General features: G+C 36.3%; 1 protein-coding gene across 2 annotated transcripts in view; it reads left to right on the top strand.

Annotated features, from left to right (window-relative positions):
- The first annotated feature begins 1,644 nt into the window (after positions 1 to 1,644).
- LOC131360937 (inactive N-acetylated-alpha-linked acidic dipeptidase-like protein 2) overlaps positions 1,645 to 15,840 on the top strand; it is a 266,958-nt gene continuing 252,762 nt past the window's right edge. For both annotated transcript variants that reach the window (XM_058401795.1, XM_058401796.1), the window contains exon 1: positions 1,645 to 1,829. The gene's annotated coding sequence lies outside the window, so the exon portion shown is untranslated. The remainder of the gene's footprint in view (positions 1,830 to 15,840) is intronic.

Here is a 15,840-nt window from a genome sequence, read left to right as displayed (position 1 = left end):
CAAAACCAAACTACAATAAATAAGGAGCACAAAAATAATTTCACACAAAAAACCCTAATTATATTAATATTATAAAATAGGATGAAATGGTATTTTTTAATACATATGTTGTAATTTTTTACTTGCTTTATTTTTATTTTTTTATTAGTTATAGGAAAAATTTATCCTGCAGCCAGATCATGTTTACAGTCATATGAATATACTATATGTACACATGGTAAAGTGTGAATAAACTATAGAGAAATATTACATTTCATTTCAGGAAACAAAGTTGAAATTAGATAAATAAATAATAATAAATGTACATAATTTATTGGGCTAACAGAGCTAAAGATCTTATAATAACTACACAAAGAAAAGTTGTCTCAGTAATCATGTGAGACTAACAGAAATGTGACACTCTGATTGGCTGATCAGCAGTTGAAGTTGTTATTAAATCACACCTGTACAGGTAAACCTGTGACTGTCTGACAATAATTATAATTTTATAATAATTTCCAAACTTTTAAACCAGTAAAACTGTTCCACAAAACTTAACCTTACATACAGTAATCTTCATCCATAATGTTGCTAATAAACCAGAGCGTACTGTTAACAGTCTACCACCTATGTTGGTAAAATTGTTTACAGTGAATATTATTAATAGCAAATAAAATAAAAATTTATTAAACACATCATCATAGATCAGCTTTGTAACCATTTTGTAAAAGCAGTATTTTTATAGTCTCGTATTAATTTATTTTATAATTAGTTTCACCGAAAACAAAGGCATGTCTCAGTTGCCATTATTATTATTGTTATTATTTAATAATTTATTTAATCATTAATAAATAAATAAATAAATAAATAAATAAATAAATAAATAGTTTCTGAAGAGACAAATAAGAATGTGTGAGATATATTTTTTTTTAAATGTGCAGACCACATTATTATTATTATTATTATTATTATTATTATTATTATTATTATTATTTTATTTTTATGAATAATAATAATAATAATAATAATAATAATAAATAAATAAATAAATAAATAAATAAATAAATAAATAAATAAATAGATAAATAAATAAATAAATAAATAAATAAATAAATAGTTACTGAATTAGATTTGTTTTGTGAGATTTGGTTTTATTTTGTTAATTTGTGGACCACCATGTTATTATTATTATTATTATTATTATTATTATTATTATTATTATTATTATTATTATTATTATTATAAATACATACATACATACAGAAATAGTTCCTGAATTTGTTTTGTTGTGTAAGATTTGGTTTTGTTTTATTAACATGTGGACCACTGTAATATAATCTCCAGTGTCCTGGCTGCTTCCAAACCATGGACAACATCCTATTTTCTCCCAAGATAAGATCTCCCTTCTCTGGAGGGTCAGCAATGCTCTCATATATAATGACATTTTGTGCAAAAAAAATGTTTTAGCAAGTATCATTTGTCTGAAATACAGAACAAGAAAGAGAATACAGGACACAGGAAAACATGTCCTGTCCAAGGTGACACTGGATAGGGCTTCTTCTTTTTTTTCACAGCTTTTAGCTCATGCTGCATTATTTTGCAACTGGTGTGTCTGGTTTCAACAGGTGCATGCAGACGAGTAGCGGGGAGGAGGAAGTCGTGTCGATCAAATGCAGAACAGGTTAGATGAGTCCAGGTGAGGCAGGAAGCAGTTTAGGGTAATTTCTTGACTTCAGTGAAACTGAGAAGTAAATGTGTTCCACATGACAAACTATTAGCTAGCTTATTCTTCTGTTAAAGACCGAGGACAGAACACACACACGGATTTCAGCTCAGCTCGGCTTTTGAAGGTAAATGTTTTCTTTTCTGAAGTGGCATGTTTGAATAGAAAGTTGTGCAAGGTGCAACAGGCTTTTATTTCCTGGAAGATATATGTCCTCGACTCATGCAGAGTACCGTCTGTTTTAAACGGCTTCAGCAGTGAAGCCTCCTGTGAGGTCTTAAATAACGTTCATTAGGTTAGTCACGGGATGACACGATCTGGAGAACAGCTGTTATTTCACTTTCACTTTCACAAAGTGTGTTGCTCTGGAAGACACCAGTTTAAAACTATTGGCTGTTTGGAGCTTATATTTCAGCAAAGTCTTGACATTTACTGATGTTTGCAAGTGCCTCACAGATGCCCCTGTGTTTTGTCAGTGCACCAAGTGTGCTTGCAGAGCAGATTTCTGCACGCAGCATGTGGTAGCAGGCAGCACTGGGATAACAAGTATAAGGAAAGTATGTATATAGTCGCAATTTAAATGTAAATTAATTGAGTTTGCATGTGTTTGTGTGTGTGTGTGTGTGTGTGTGTGTGTGTGTGTGTGTGTGTGTGTGTGTGTGTCTGTGTGTGTTTCGAGTTTAAGCAAGTGTGACCAACAAAAACCTGGGAAGTGTACCCGGGAATATAGCAACCTGTTGTTGCCTGTTTTTAGCCCCAGGGTAAATAATAAAATAAGTTACACAGTGTACAGGGAATTTTCCATCTGTTTTGAGGTTTCTCATGTTCAGCATCGAATTTCTTGTCATGTCACACTCCACAGTGATGGTTAACGGCTCAAATGTAAGTACCTACCCTACTACAAGCAGTTTTGTTTATGGAAAAGTTTCAATTAAAACCAAAAAACAATTTTTTTTCCACAAATGTTTATATCTTCAAAGTGAATAGTGATATCAAACTCATTCCTGATCTCTGAGAGATCTTCAACCACTAACATTCTGTGTAAGGTTATTTATTTATTTAAGTAGAGACGGAGCAAGGGCTAAATCCCTCTGCCAACATTATCAAGGTGTAGTCCATAGGCATCGTGGGTAATGTAGGAAACCGTTAACCATCAACATGTCAATGTACATAGTTTAAACCACAAAAATAGCAAGACTCAAGAATTGAACACACAATAAATCTTGAACACTGAAGATTAAATGCAAAGATTAATATGCAATGATCTTTAACATTAGAGCTCAGCTTGGGCAGTAGATAGAGAAGTATATACCTGTGTAGGTATGTGTTTCCTGCCTTGGCCATCTATGACCTGTGTTGAAGATGGTCAGATTGATGACACATGAAGTAATTGGACATTACAGGCCAAAAGTGCAACCCTGATCACTTTCAGAAAGCATATTAACATCTTCTTTCACCTGACACTCAGTGCCAGGGGGCGTGTTACATACCTTTACCTATATCAGGTACCTTCCTGGCAATTATGCTTGATGTTTAAAGCTTAACTTTATCTTAAAGCCAAGTGCAATTTCAGTAAATCCACCAAATTTAGTGCCATTATTAGTTCTTTGCTTAGTGGACAGCCATCAGAAACCATTGACGTTGACCTTTTTATAAGACCTGTCAAGGTGCTCCATTCTTCCCATGGTCTTCTATGCTACAGTTGAACCAGAAGAGAACTAATAACTCATCCTTGTCTTTTTTATTTCCAGACTCTCATGACATTCTGCCCAGTATCATCTCTCCCACTCACGCTCACTCTCTCTTGTTCAACCTTTTCTTTTTGAAACACGAGCGTTTGAATTACAAAGGAAAGTGAGGCCCATCGCTGTTGTCTGGTATCACAGCCCTGGTGGGCCACCCTTTCTTATCTGCCCTCGGAGCATTGTTCATTATCATTGACCATTGATAAGCTGAGCTCTTTTGCGCCTCCAGACCGTAAAGGCAAATGGATATCTCGGCGTAAGACATTTTCAGTGACTCTGTTTCACCTTGTCAATGTTTTTGGTTTGAAAACTATTTTATTTATAAGCTCAATAGGTTGCAAGTCTCAACCTATAACATTCTTATTTTAGTGAACACCCCACAAGAGCTGCAGTTTTGGAGATGCTCTGATCCAGTGGTCTAGCCATCATTTGGTCAAACTCGCTCAAATCCTTACGCTTGTCCATTTTTCCTGCTTCTAACATCAACTTTGAGGACAAAATGTTGACTTGCTGTCTAATATATCCCCCCCACTAACAGGTGCCATGATGAGGAGATACTCAGTCTTATTCACTTCACCGGTCACTGCTCACAATGTTATACCTGATCAGAGTAAATATTTAATATTTTATATATGTAAATATTATAAATATTTTGCACATTAAGCTATGGCACACTGCAGTCTGTTGCAGGACCTTGTGAATTATTTCAGTGGACTTTCGTGGAGCCAATAAACATAGTAGTTCAGCACCTCTAGTTTTCAAAACACTAACCAGTGCAGCTTCTGGAGCAGATTCTCTATTGCAGCCCTTTACGTGCATTTATTTAAATTATTTAGCTGAAGGCATTAGTGATATTTGCTCATAATAGGAAGAGTTTTTCTGTAGAATTAGTTTGATCTTCACTGAACTGACTATCAAACTGACAAGATGGCATGATAGAACGTTTTTTAATATTTACTCTCTTCATGTTTATTCTCTTCATGTCAAATACACACCCATTGTCTCTCATCTGTCACTGCTCTAATCAAAAATAGTAATGGGAAGAGTGACTGGAATGGATCCTCACTGTTTTATAACCATAAATGACACATTAATGGTTAAGAGTTAAATGTCACTTGTTAGTAACTTATCCAAACGATCATAAGCAATGGATATAATGCAACTCAACTTTTTTTAATATTATAGTTAAATATTTGTAATCTCCACTATAGTTTTTTTATTTTTATTTTATACAACCATCAGCTAAGCTAAGTGTCTGGTTTAAGTATAATATTTGCCTGACAGGTGGAAAAGTAAAATGTTTTTGTTTTTTTCTATCCTGCTTGTTTTTGAAAAGGAAAAGCTCTCCCTTGATGCGTAATGGATTTGTGAAGCTTGTAATGGAGTTTGTCGACAGGTATGGAAAAAAGTATTTTTGAGAAGATGTGAAACTAGAGAGTGAATGGATATTTGAGCAGCAGGGTTATGATCAGGGAAGTTTAATTTTTTTGCAATCATCCTTCTCTCTCTTTTTTAGAGTTTTAACATTTATATACAGAGACAGAAACACATACACAACATCTGTATGTATCATACATCAATTCAGGAAACAGTTAATGTCAGGAGCTCAGAGGTCACAAGCTCAGAGGTGTTAAATGAAGGGCAGTTCGGTTGTGTTCAATGTCTAATTAAATGTCACAAAATGATGTCTGAATGACTTTGGCCTACATTTAGTTGATTCTATGCCTTCTTCATTTTTTTCTCTGTCTATCAAATTGAATGTAGTAATTTTCCTTCTCCAAGCAGAGCAGCAGCACTTTATTTAATTTACCTTTTCAGTACCAGTGACTAGTTATAACTAGGTGCCTCCAACCATGTCCACATCTCTCACTTATAAACTATTCAGGGTCACTTGACTCACAAACATTAGCTCGGCATGTCATAATGTAAATGCAAATCTCCCAGATAATGTAAACCTGACTCATACTGCACATCTCTACTACATACATTTAAAACAAGAAAGAAAAAAAAGACACTGGACATAGACCAGTAATATTTGTCTGGATGTTAATCAGCAGTGGCCTCCATCTGCCGTAGCTCTCCAGTAGATTTACGAGTGTGTGAGGTCGGGATTGCAGTACCTGCTATGACATGCTTGATTGCTAATAGAGCTGGGATGCAGTGGAAAGGTGCTGGTTGTCAGAGTGAGGTCCAAGGATTTTGGCTGAAGAAGCAGTCTCTCGTGGAGAGGAATATAAATGGAAAGCCTGAACTTCTAACTCATTATTGGAGAACTTGCTCTTTCAGTATAATAGAAAGGGAAATTATAATAGAAAGTAATTATCATCATGATGTTTCCTTTTATAATAATGTTCCAAGATCCAGCTCTGCAATAATTATTAGATATTTTAGGAAGATATGTCGAATTGTCAGAGTAAATTGACTTTTTTTTCCCTCTGCTGGCTCAGAAAGCATAGATTCCGCTGAAGTATAGATTCCATATAACAAGACGCTTAAATCTGAATAACTTATTCCTGGTTTTGAATGTGTATTGTGTCAGACTATTAAAGAGAAAACGTTGCATGTGGGGATTCTAAGTGGCCTGCACATCATTTTTTCCCCCCCTTTCTCCAAGGATGTTTTTATCAGGGCCAATTTGGTCAGCCCTATGCATTTTTCATGGTCCATCATATGTCTCAGAGAAGAGCAGAAGATATCAGATATTGTATGCATAATACAAGAGGATTTTACTTAATTTACCCCAACAGCCAGAAGGAATAAAAAAAGTCCAACATTTCCAAGACTCCCTTGAGCTTGTTAAAGTGAGATATAATGAAAGTGAATCTCAAACCTAGGGACTTAAAATCTCAAGTCTGATCCTAAACACATGATCACATAAAAACCACCTGCAGGTAAAAGATAAATGTTTTACTCATATCACATATCATAACTGAGGCTATGTGTTTATCAGAATTTTGGCTTGTAGACATTATTTTGTCTTCTTTAACCACGTACTAAATTGTAAACTCTTACACAACCTTGTCTTGCTTTCTTTTCATTAGGTGTTAACCTCTAACTAAAGGGTTTTTAGGCTAATGTACTCCTGGTCCCAGACCTAATGAATTAGCGTACAGATATGTTTTTGTACAAAGCACTTGTGTAAGTTGCTCCTGAAAAAGGCTCCTGCTAAATGCTGCAAATGAAGATGCATTATTTAATACTATGAATTAGCAGGAAGTACAGTGGAACAAAAGTGAACTCTGGAGCAAGGAATGGTTTTAGTTTACAAAGTAAAATAGGCAGAAATAAAGCTCTGGTGGGACGGAAGATGTCATGTTTCACAAGCTAGACCTGTAGGTTTTGTAAGAGTTTCACTTTCTGTTATTAAATATAGCATAAACACACACAAAAACAAAACATTCTAAATCTGGCACAGAGATGTGGGGAGCCAATCAGATTATAACATTAAAGATCCTGTAGCTTGTAGGCAGAAAAGTATGCTCTTATGCTCTTAACCAGAAGGTGATTCAATTCAATTTTATTTGTATAGTGTTTTTAAAAATGGACATGGTCTCAAAGCAGCTTTACAGAACATAAGAAACATAGAACATTCAGTTCATAATTAATGTTAGACAAAATCATCCCTAATGAGCAAGCCTGAGTTGGTGGTGGTGAGGGAAAACTCCCTGAGATGGTATGAGGAAGAAACCTTCAGAGGAACCAGACTCAAAAGGGAACCTGATCCTCATTTGGGTGACACCAGAGAGTGTGATTATAAATGATTATAAACACCGGAGAGTGTGATTATAAATGATTATAAACACTGGAGAGTGTGATTATAAATGATTATAAACACCGGAGAGTGTGATTATAAATGATTATAAACACCGGAGACTGTGATTATAAATGATTATAAACACTGGAGAGTGTGATTATAAATGATTATAAACACCGGAGAGTGTGATTATAAATGATTATAAACACTGGAGAGTGTGATTATAAATGATTATAAACACTGGAGAGTGTGATTATAAATGATTATAAACACTGGAGAGTGTGATTATAAATGATTATAAACACCGGAGAGTGTGATTATAAATGATTATAAACACTGGAGAGTGTGATTATAAATGATTATAAACACTGGAGAGTGTGATTATAAATGATTATAAACACTGGAGAGTGTGATTATAAATGATTATAAACACTGGAGAGTGTGATTATAAATGATTATAAACACTGGAGAGTGTGATTATAAATGATTATAAACACCGGAGAGTGTGGTTATAAATGATTATAAACACTGGAGAGTGTGATTATAAATGATTATAAACACCGGAGAGTGTGATTATAAATGATTATAAACACTGGAGAGTGTGATTATAAATGATTATAAACACCGGAGAGTGTGATTATAAATGATTATAAACACTGGAGAGTGTGATTATGAATAATGTTCTTTCTTCAGTCATAAACAGTCAGTTGGAGTTGTGTGATGGAGATACAGCATGTGTAGAATGTTAGTGTGTGTATTTATTAGGAGGTTGTTGTCCTCAAAGTCCACATGGGGCCTGCATCTTCTCTTCGAATGTCCGAAATCTCCATGAAGCAGAATCCAACTGGACATGGTTCATCTCTGGATGCCTCAGGATACTCGCAGGGTTTTCCTCTTCTTAATGAAGGTCATGATGTGGAACACTACTGGACCTGGCCCATCTCTGGATGCCTTGGGATGGATAGAAAAAGAAAAACAAGTGGAGAGGAATTAGCGTAGCTGCTGTTCATAATATTAGCAAGCACTAGATGATGATGTGCATAGTTTGCCCCATACCGCCTGGGTTTGGGGTACGATTCCTGCCCCCACCCTGTGTGTGTTGAGTTTACATGTTTCACCCAGAGTTCTCTGGGATAGACTCCCAACTCCCTGAAACCCAGTGAAGGAAAAGCAGCACAGAAAAGTGATGGATGAATGGTACATAAGGTTTTTTTTTTATTTGAAGTTTTGTTCACAGCCTCCAAATGAGCAGCTTTTTACATAAAATATGTGATATGCAATATAAAAGACCTGCCTATTGTATAACAGATCTACCCATTATTTTCTAAGATTGAGCGTTGGGTGCAAGGGTACCAGGTCAAGCTTTACAGCACCAAGAACTGATTGAGTCTAAAAGCTGATGTTAATAATTCAAATGTGAATTTCTAGATCATGTTCATTTGTTTCATGAAATGTCATGCTGGCATGATCTCCTTTTTTTTATACCAAAATGGGGTGGATATGGAAGAGGTGGATGAGAAGCAGTGCTCTTTGGTTGCTGTTCTTCAGAAATGAAACAGAGCAATGAAATCAGTGAGGAGAAGCCACTGGCCTTGGCACCAATAAATGAAGGTGACCATTTTAGTTATTTCTCTGTTTCCTCTAGATTGTGCCTACTTAATGGAAATGTGGGTTGGCTCGGCTCAATTTTTCTCTTCATACCGTCTGCTCTGAAATGTATTTGTACCCATCATTTTTGAAGGACATTAAGGCGAAAGTTATGTCAGTCCTAAATTGAACAAGTCTATGTTCTTCTCAGGAGAGTATCGGTGCATATGAGTGAGTCTTTTCCATGCTGTTTAGAACAAGAGGATGATGCCCTCCAGCATGTACTGTCCCAGCACAAATGTTTAAATTATGCCAAAATTGGAGTGCATGCAGTAGCTATTACCTTTCCACCTGCATTGCGTCAAATGTGCCATAACATGCCTTTTTTTTACTGGCAATTTTAAAATGTTTTACTGGTTATAAGAACCAGTATATTCTTTATATTCTATGAAGCTGCTTTGAGACATTGTCCATTGATTAAAGCGCTATACAAATAAAATTGAATTGAATTGAAAAAAAAAGAAGAAGAAGATAACAGATACTGATGTTCATCAGTCTTGCCTAATCTAAACCATTTTTTTAAATATTTTTTCTTGTGTTTGTGTATTCGATGTCTTCTACCATCTGTTTTTCATTTTTTAGGTACATTTACATTTCTGGCATTTGGCAGACGTCCTTACATTTTATCTCATTTTATACAACTGAGCAATTGAGGGTTAAGGTTCTTGCTCAAGGGCCCAGCAGTGGCAGCTTGAAGGACCTGGGATTCAAACTCTCTGGCTTTTAATCAGCAGTGTATGTCTGCTGGCTTTGTGTGCTGATTTTATTCCCAATGGCAACCTGGAGAAGTGCATCAACATCACAACTGTAAAAAAATGGATGGGTTGAGCAAAAATTCTAAAGAGGAAGTAACCAGTTAAATGTCCATTCAAATGAACTCAACAGTGCAGTGACATTTTGGTATATATAATAAATTCAATATAATATATATAATATATATATATATATATATATATATATATATATATATATATATATATATATATATATATATATATATATATATATATATATAATAAATTCAAGAGCATCCCACTCTGAGAGCCAGGTTTGAGTCATTTTGAACTGAAAGGTAAAATCAGAATGGCTTGGAACTTTAAAATTCTGTGGTTGGAACTATGAACCGTTCTAACATCACCTGTATGGTAAGCATCACTGGTTGCATGCGATTAGGTCAAGGAACCTCTGAATGAGGTCAAATCCTACTCCTCCAACATCACCTGTGCAGATAGCCATCTTTATAGCTAAAAAGTCCAGCTAGTTCTTATGTAGTGGACTGTGGGCCACATGCTAGATTGCTCCAGTTAACAGCTCTTGGAGGTCCAGTCACTCATGGACCACCCAATGTCAAGACCATAGTTGAAAACATTTCTAGATTCACCTTGGAGTGCCTCTTCAGGATGAGAGAGCTCATTGCAGCTGTCGCAGGAGATGACAAAGGGGTTAAGAGGCTCTTGAGGAGGGCTAGAGTCTCACTGAGGGCTTTTTATTTATTTATTTCTTTCATAAAGAGCTTCATCACCTGTTTCTGCAGATCGATTAGAACCTGATGTTGGTCCTGCAGGTTTACCACTAGACGATGTGAGCCAGAGGACTGTCTAATTTACTTCATTCTCTGAGCAGCTTCCAGGTTTTGGCACCAGTATAACTGATTCAAAAGAGCACACCACTCAGAACACAACAGCGCCAGTGTCAGCTGTGGAAGTATTTTTTTATTCTTAGCCTGCACCCTGTGGCTTTTTTAAACTCTTTAACTTAAAACAAGAGAAACAAAGCAAAACTCTCACATTTCCACCTCCTTGTACATGGCTGCTCAGGCACATAAACACCATGTCAAATACACTCGGCTCACTGAAGGGGGGAAGAGAGAGAGAGAGAGAGAGAGAGAGAGAGAGAGAAGGAAAGAGAAAACATAAATATGGCTTCAGGAGTAATTTATAGGTGTGCCAATCATCCCTCAACCATTTTGGCTCATGACCCAAATCACACCCTTCCTATAGACCCCTGATAAACCCTACCTACTTGCTACAGTATCACTGACAAGAAAAGAAAACAGTAATAAGCAGGAAGGAAGGTGAGATTCTAAACAAGTAGAAATATCCAACTGGCTGAAAAAAAGCTTTTTCTGTCATTTTTGTTGGATTTTGTTTGCACAAATGTGTGAGCTTTTATAATGTAATATTTACACAAATAATTCCTTTCTTTAGGCAAAACAATTAGCAGCACTGGTATTTAATTAGATTTGTTTGACCTTAATCCTCATGATTATATGATGTTTTGCACTTCCTCTAGCAGAACCACACAGGACTACTACTGCATAAACTGTTTGGATTTATTTATTCGTTTATTTATTCATCCTGGTCAGGGTCGCAGTTCCAGAGTCTCCTCTGGGCGTTAGGTAAAGAATTAAACATATTTTTCAGATTGCTCATGTTAAAAGAAAATATTCCACAGTTGCTCTTACTGTCACCTGAAGTTGATTATTTTCCAGTAACAGCAAAAAGTTTTTTTCTCTTACATTCCAGCATTTTGCCTCTGCTTACAGTGATTTATTTATTATTTAATGCCACACTATACTTTTTAACCATTTATAGTTATATAGTGGAACATCTCTTGTAAATTCCTGTAATCACTTATGTTATAGTATAAATATAAAATTCCTTCACCAGCCTCTCTTTTCATGCATTCTCTTTCTTCAAGTTACTAAGCAAGCTTTCACACAGGAAGTTTAGTCTGAAATAGTGATGGGAAGTTTTACTGACTCAGACCTTCGAATCTCGTTCAGCAAAATGAACTAATCTTTTATCGTTCATTTCGTTCATTTCAGCAGAATATAATTACAGTGTTAATTACGTGTTAATAGCCAATTATCTCGACACATCTACTTATGTAAACGTTGATCACATTTAGAATAAGACAAAACTATAAATCAACCAAAGACTAAACCAGACTGACAGGAACAAGAACACAACTTTTCTATTTTTCAGAAAATCTTCATTGCACATGTCTTTTGATAATTTCATGATAATTCCTAATTATTAGACAAGATTACATTAGTATTATTGACTGTAAGATACCGATCCAGGACGTGGTCACGTGATGAACGAACAAACAACTTGGGCCTGAAGACTCGGGAGATGAACGAATCATTTCTGTTTCCTCCACAGACTGCAGAGCCGAACCTATGAGGCTGTCACGTGATGAACAGATGACTCAAGATGAACTAACCATGTTTCCTGTACTGAACCTATAGGATGCTGCGCATGTGCGGTCAATACAAAATGAACGAATCGCTCTCTGAGAAGACTCTTTGTTCTCGAGTCATATTTAGGATTCGTCCAAAACGACTGAATCGTTCATGAACAACACATCACTATTCTGAAATAGAGGATGGTTCCTGAGAAAAATTGGTAATGTGAAAGGTGTTATGCAGCCCGGGAAATACACCATGGTACTGAACCTGGGAAATACTGGGAATAAACACACTCAGATTCAGACTTTCCAGTGTAGACTCCTTCCAGAAATTGCATATAACAGAACATTTTACTATACTGATGATTATACTTAACATTTTTCTATGTAAATAAGATTTATTATTTACTAACCCTAAACCTAACCCTATTTTTGTCCACCTTACTTTATGTAAATTCGGCACAATGGTCAGAGCTGCTGTTATAGAAAATTAATCAGCACATTCTGAACAATCAGATATAAAAATTTAACAGTAGTGTGGCATGAGAATAAAACTGAAGTGTGCATTAACAAAAAAATATATAAATAAAACGGCACAGTACTTGTAAAGCTTCTTTGAAGTCGAGGTTTTTCCGTCAGTGTCTGGCTTTGTAACCATCTCTATTTATTCTTTGCAGTAACTTGTGGTGCAGGGCCGGCATTGGGTTGTTTTAGTTTTTAAGTCAAGGCTGTAGAAGTGTATTTGATTTGAGAGGCATAATTTAGAGACAGTCTTTGGTATTGTGCTCTGGATTCACTGGAAATGATGCTGTTGAATGGCTGCATTTAAATGACACACCACAAAGACCGACTCATTTGCCATGAATTAGACTACATGAATTATTTTTGACAGCCTGGATTAGCTTACAGAGATTCTGTTTAACCTCCACAATATACTGTTGTGTCATATCTCATTGGCAGTCATAACTAATTTTCTGGTCTGCAAGACATACAGTATACCAAGTACATCTCTGTGGTATGTCATCTCATTCATTGAAGAACAGACCTTATTTCTACTAAGAGAATTTTCTTTAAGGCTGCTTTCTAAGAGCTTTATATCCTCTTCCCACATCATCTATGGAGGAGATGACAGGTTTGACAGGTCTAAGGTGAGTCTCATAACCCCTGACCTAAATATTTAGGTGTCTGTCTTCTACTCGGACCATTCTGTGTATATATCACAAAAAAAGAAGGAATAAAAAAATGCCTCATGCCTTACACAATGGTCCCATCCATTCAAAAATGATTGACAACCACGGATAGTAAAATATGTATCACACCCCCTCCACCCACATCCTGTTTTGGAAAAGGGAATCCAGGAAAGCACAGGTCTTATCTCCGCTCTACACCTGTGCATGGCCTACTTTGGTATTCAAGAGTTCACACATAAATATGTGAGAATGCTTTTTTTTGTTGTGCTCTTAGGGCCGTTGCAGACTTTAGATACAAACCGCTTGTGACATTGTACTGCACTTTTTACCATTCTCCTCTTTTCTGCTCAAAGATGACTTCTTATCTGCCGCACTTTTGCTTATATTTTATGCGCTGCTTGACCCTCTTCTGGCATGTAAATTGTTTGGAGCTAGAACACCAGATTAAAGGGTTCTGTCACATCATATACAAAAAAAAAACAAAAAAACAACAGATTGTAAATGGTTCATTTGGTTCTTTGATGAAAAGTCATGACAAATCATTTTGGGAAACAAATTGGGGTTTACGTATGGAAGTGGACTATTTATTTGCTTTTTGATCATTTCTCTGAGTTTCCTTACAAAATGTCTTGGCTTTACCAAGGTCACAGTGAGGGTGTTTTCATTCCATGTTGATTGTTACGTAAAGAGCGAAAACATGTTTTTAAGCCCAAGAGCAGGAACCCTGGTACTCTTGAAATTGGTGGTCTGGATTGGCTTCCACCGAACCATAGTGTGGTCCTCATACCAGGTTCAGTAATGAGACTGGTTCAACTTTCCGTTTTGTTCCAGATTCTCATGGTCAGTAGATGAGGGGGAATGTTTTATTGATCCTGTATATAAGACCAAACTTCCATGTCCAAACTGAATTAGCTCTGATTCTAAGTGCTTGCATGGACAGAATCACAAAAAAATGTGGTCTGTGCCAGTCTGCATGCCTATAAATCCTCTTATATAAGAACAGCTTCTCATTTGCAGGTATTTCTTCACGAAAACATGTCATGCACCTGAAAAGCACAGCTCTTCTCTGCTTGAGTGCTGGGATAATTTTGCAAGGAGGTTTGGAAGGAATTCTTCTGTTATGTGAAAGCAAAAAGCCCTTCCACCAAACAAGCCCAGAATCTGTCCTGGTTGTGGACTCAAATATCTTTAGACTTTAGTACAGATTACCAACAAATTTTAGAAAACATACCTGTTCACATTAAAGTTTGATCAGCGTTGATATTTTGACATATTTGTTTCCTATCCATATCTGTCCATCCATTTTCTGTATTGGTTATCCTACACAAGGTTGCAGGGAATCTGGAGACTATCCCAGGGCACAAGGTAGGGGACAACCTGGACCCATTGGACATATACTCACACAGCCATTCATACACTACAGACAATTTAAGATGCCAATCAGCCTACCATGCATGTGTTTGGACCGAGGGGAGGAACCGGAGTAGCCAGAGGAAACCTCCTGAAGCATAGCGAGAACATGCAAGAACATGCAGGCAATCCCTGGAGGTGCAGAGCAAACTTGCTAACCACTGTGTTTTGTATTTTAAGCTTCTTATGCTAGTTTGTTTCTATTACTATTTCATCCAATGTACTTTATATACAGTATAAACTTTACCAAGTAATTATTTGAATCTACTTTTCCTGTTGGGGTTTCAGTGACACTTCAATTAGAGCATGCACAAAAATTGGCCCAGTAAAAAGTTCCAGATATCGGTTTGTCCCTGGTTTCAGTTTGTTGCAATCACATCTTTAATGACGTTCATTCCCCTTGGATGAAGATAGTTATTTTGTTTGGTTATTTATACAGTGAGGAAAGTCAGTACAGTGGTTCATGTGGTATTTTCACTGCTTCTGCTACACCAGTGCTGAATAATTAATCCGGGGAAAAGCAGAGCAATAAGTTAAGTCAGGTTGCATTCAATTTCCTGCAACCTTTTAAATGAATGTATATTACCCACGTGTTGAGTGACATTTAGAGTTGTGGAAACTTTTGCAGCATTTAATGTTTTTTTTTTCCTTCAGAGTTATTATTTTCCTTGAAATTGTTTGCTTCTCTGCATTCTAAGTGTCTCTGTCTGCCTGCCTCTCTCTCTCTCTCTCTCTCCCTTTAGATATAGCTATACATGTCATACTTTTTCAGTCCTGTTCTTGGTATGCAGTGTCTACTTTTTCTCTTTTCTTATCTCCTTCTTTCTCTGTCCTTTATCAAGTCATCTTGATCTATATTTTGTGACTTACTAAGCGACTGGAACAGACATGAAGTCTAATCTGAATTTTGTTTCTTTGATCATTGGGGGAGTTTAAGTCTCCTCTGCTCCATGCTCTTATCTCTCTCTCTCTCTCTCTCTCTCTCTCTTCATTCTGTCAGTGTTCTGTCCACCCACAGCTCTGCCCAGAGTGACAGCCACGCACTCTGGCCTCTCGTTTGTGTGACTTTTTTTTTTATTATTATTTTATTTTTATTTTTTATAGTTTTGTGTTCTGACCCTTTCTGCTCCCAGTGTTTTTTTTTTCTTTCATTCAAACTAGTGAGACTACAAATCTGAACCTACTTTGGCAGATACTGTT

The sequence above is a fragment of the Hemibagrus wyckioides genome, linkage group LG10 (assembly GCF_019097595.1).
Source record: "Hemibagrus wyckioides isolate EC202008001 linkage group LG10, SWU_Hwy_1.0, whole genome shotgun sequence".
NCBI lineage: Eukaryota > Metazoa > Chordata > Actinopteri > Siluriformes > Bagridae > Hemibagrus > Hemibagrus wyckioides.
Note: the sequence above shows the minus strand (reverse complement) of the source record. Positions and strands in the feature narration are given on the sequence as shown.